This window comes from Pundamilia nyererei, unplaced genomic scaffold (genome assembly GCF_000239375.1).
Source record: "Pundamilia nyererei isolate P.nyererei 1_Seehausen unplaced genomic scaffold, PunNye1.0 scaffold00001, whole genome shotgun sequence".
NCBI classification, from domain to species: Eukaryota; Metazoa; Chordata; class Actinopteri; order Cichliformes; family Cichlidae; genus Pundamilia; species Pundamilia nyererei.
Genome location: NW_005187402.1, coordinates 10925369 through 10929170, shown reverse-complemented (window position 1 = coordinate 10929170; position 3802 = coordinate 10925369).

Here is a 3802-nt window from a genome sequence, read left to right as displayed (position 1 = left end):
AATTGATACCACTGACTAGCATCCACAGTCACCTGACTGAAATCCAGCAGAATACCTCTGGGACATTATGTTTTGGTCCATCTGATGTCACCAGGTGTCACCTCAAACTCTCTAGGAGCTCGGTGATACCCTGGTCCTCATCTGGAATGAGATCCCCCTGCCCTGTTGTCTCAGCATCCCCTGATGCTGCCAGACATGCACACAAGCACGTGGAGGCCACACAAACTAGTACCATTCTGAGTTGCTGCAATGACATTTCAGCAAAACAAACTAGACTGCTGCATCATTTTTTCACTTTGATTTTTGGGGTATTTTTGATTTCAGTTGATAATTTTCAGTTCCATTAAACAATGTGACATCCTAACACATTAACACATTAACCAGTCCATATCAGTATAGACATCCAGCATGCTGTTTTATTGAGATGTGCTGTGTTTTCAAAGTGTTCCTTTTTTGTGGATATGTATATATAGACCCATATTCATCCGGTGGGAAGGGTTCTGAGCATATATGGGAAAACTTTTCTTTCTACTAATTTCTTTTTTAATTATCTTTTCTCTACATTTCTGCCTACCGCAGCTTTCTGCAGTCTTTTCAAAGAATCAATGCAACCCAGTGGCTGTGATATGAATTCTTGTCCCTTTATACCAGATTAGCATCCATCTGCCGCTTTGGAACTTGATTGCTGTAAAAAACTTTTTTTCTCAGTTGCTTGAAAACATACTGAGGTAACTTTGCAAGCTGAAGATGTGCAACTGACTTTTTGCTAAGTCTGACATCCAAAGCATCACAATATTCACGAGTGTTGTGATAAAGAAATATATGAATCATCTGGTGTATAATCTAACCAAGAGTTAAGCAAGCTGATCATTATGACAACCACTTCATTATTTGTGTTTACACTGCTCTAACACTTTTTAAGGTACTAGAAAACAATCAGAAGTAACCGATGCTGGCCACAAATATAAAGCCATGGGTGACTTCAGGCCACCCATGTGCTACACTTGCATTATGTACTAATCTCATCTCAGCAGCAGTGTACTTAAACTGTCTGTGCTCATGCTGTTTATTCTTTTGCTGCATGCCTGACCGACCGACTAACAGACAGACAGACAGACAGTCAGTATCATCTTGTTTATGTGACCAGATATTAGTTACATAGCATATTTGCTGCAAACTGATATTCATGCTTCAAGCATTTATACTATTATTTGATTATTTTTTGTGCTATAAAACAGATTAGAAATACATTTTATATTACAAACTAAATGATAATGTTTTTCAGTGCATATAGACATTATAGGCAAATAAAGTCTTGGGCTGAATTATATTTCAGGTGATAACTGCAGCAATCAATAAATTACCTTCAGCTGCACTCCAAACTTTTCACTGTCAACAAAAACTCTGGATTCAATTTAAAAGAGGATTATACTGGCAGCAGATGGGATAAAAGGCTATTAAACCTAAACCCTAATTTCAAAGCCTCAAATTAAATCAAATCCATGTATAAAAAGGGATGCATTTATGAAGCACACCACTTCCCTGTCCTTTGTAAGGAGTGCAGGCTGCTGTTGCACACATCTACTACGGGACATTTCTTTGAGTTTAGTTTTTTATGGGGTTCATTTCAGATTTGTCATATCTTGCTAATGTGGGAAAAGGTGGGCTATATATTTAATACCAACCAGACTATATGTCATGCCAAAATATATGTAAAACCACAAATCAAAAAACCACGTGTCCATGCTTCACAAATGGTTACACAGACTTATTTACTCTATGAAAATAAATATTATTCAGGATTAAAGACACAAATTCAAGCAACGTTGAATGAAATAATAAGATGATTATGCTAAAAGAGAATGTGGGATAACAGTGAAAACTAAATGTGCTATTTGAAAATTAATAGCCGAAGTCTTTTACAAATCAGCGTTGTTAATTTTAAAGACGGAACCAGTTTGGGCAAGGATGGTGAACAGAGTTGGAGGAATATGGAGTTTAGAATGAGAACTCTCTGCATGTGTCCAATTACCTTTAACCACATTAAAAACAAACCAGTTTGAGATGGTTTGAGCTCTCTGACATGGCATGTTATCCTGTTGGAAGAAGATGGGTACACTGAAAAAATGACAATGGTCAGAAAAAACAAGTTGGCACTAATGGACCCAAAATGTGCAAAAAATGATCCACCACACTATTACACCACCAGCAGCTTGAGACCTTTTTGTTTGTGCCACATTCTGTCTGAATGTTGCAACAGAATTTTAGATTCATTTGACCGACCAACATTTTTGTAATCTTCTGTTTTCTAACTTTGGCCTGTGTGAATTATAGCCTCAGCATCCACTTAGCTGAGAATTACACCTGGTGTTGTTTTCTGCTGCTGTAGTAGCCCATCTGTTCAGAGATGCTCTTCTGCATGCCTTTGTTGTAACGAGCGGTTACTTGAGTTTCTATTAACTTCCTGTCAGGTCAAAATAGTCCAGCCATTCTGATGGTCAGTTTCAATTTCTTGTTCAGTTAGAACATCAACATCTTCTACTTTAATTTGCTGTTCTGTGACTGGCTGATTGCATATTTGTTTTAATGTTCAGTTGAACAGGTGCACCAAATGAAGAGGCTAGAGCAGGTGTGGGCAATCTCAGTCCACGAGGGCTGGTGTCCCTGCAGGTTTTAGATCTCACCTTGGGTCAACACACCTGAATCACATGATTAGTTTGTTACCAGGCCTCTGGAGAACTTCAGGACATGTTGAGGAGCTAATTTAGCCATTTAAATCAGCTGTGTTGGTTCAAGGACACATCTAAAACCTGCAGGGACACCGGCCCTTGTGGACTGAGATTGCCCACCCCTGGGCTAGTGAGTGTAAAAAGAATGTCCCCATATCTGCATTTACAGTCCATAAAAAGATTGTCTTGGGTCTACTTGCTGCTGTGTTATGGCAGGACAGAAAGACTGATAATAGGACTACAAATCAACAACTTATGAGATAAAATCAATAAACTTGCTAGCTGCCCAAACACATTTTACGCACAGCAAAAGCCAAAAAAAAAAAAAAGCCAGATCTTTTCAGATTTAGCTAAAGTTGGGCCTGTAAATGACCCCAATATTGTCCCACAAAACATCCTGCAGGAAGGGACCTGTGGATGGTGATCCAAACCGTCATCTTGGAGATCCATCTGTCAATCCAGCTGTCAGCAGTCACAGTGCAACAGTTCAGTGCTTCAAGTTTGTTTTCCAGTGTGTCGCTCATTTAACTAGAGAGATTGTATATTGGGCTCTGGGTGCTTCTATAAGTAACCAGCAGCTTATTTCAATGCCCGAATTTCTTCTGTGTAGATATAGAGAGCATTTTAGCTGCTACCATGCTTACTATCTGCTCCCGCTACAATATTTATGTAGACCCTGTGTGATTTGCACATTTGCAGTTGTCTGATGAGCCATAACATTTACTGAAATTTATCACAAATAACATTTGTGATCTTGAATCAGTCTACCCTGTCTCTGTGTGCTATAGTTTATCTGTCATATTGAATATTAAACATGTACTAATAACAGTTCCAAAAGCATATAAGCAGCAGCATAAATAATAATAATATTAAAAACCCTGAAAGCATCCAAACATTAGTTTGGTGTTGCACTTCAGACCTAATGAACTTGATATATCTATCTGATATTGGATACTTCCTCATAACTACCTAGATATGATTATTAAACTGAAAGAGGGTAAAGAAGGAGAGAATAAAATAAATCCTGTAACAGCAAGACGAGACAGTGGCAGCAAGTTTTTCATCTGTTGTAA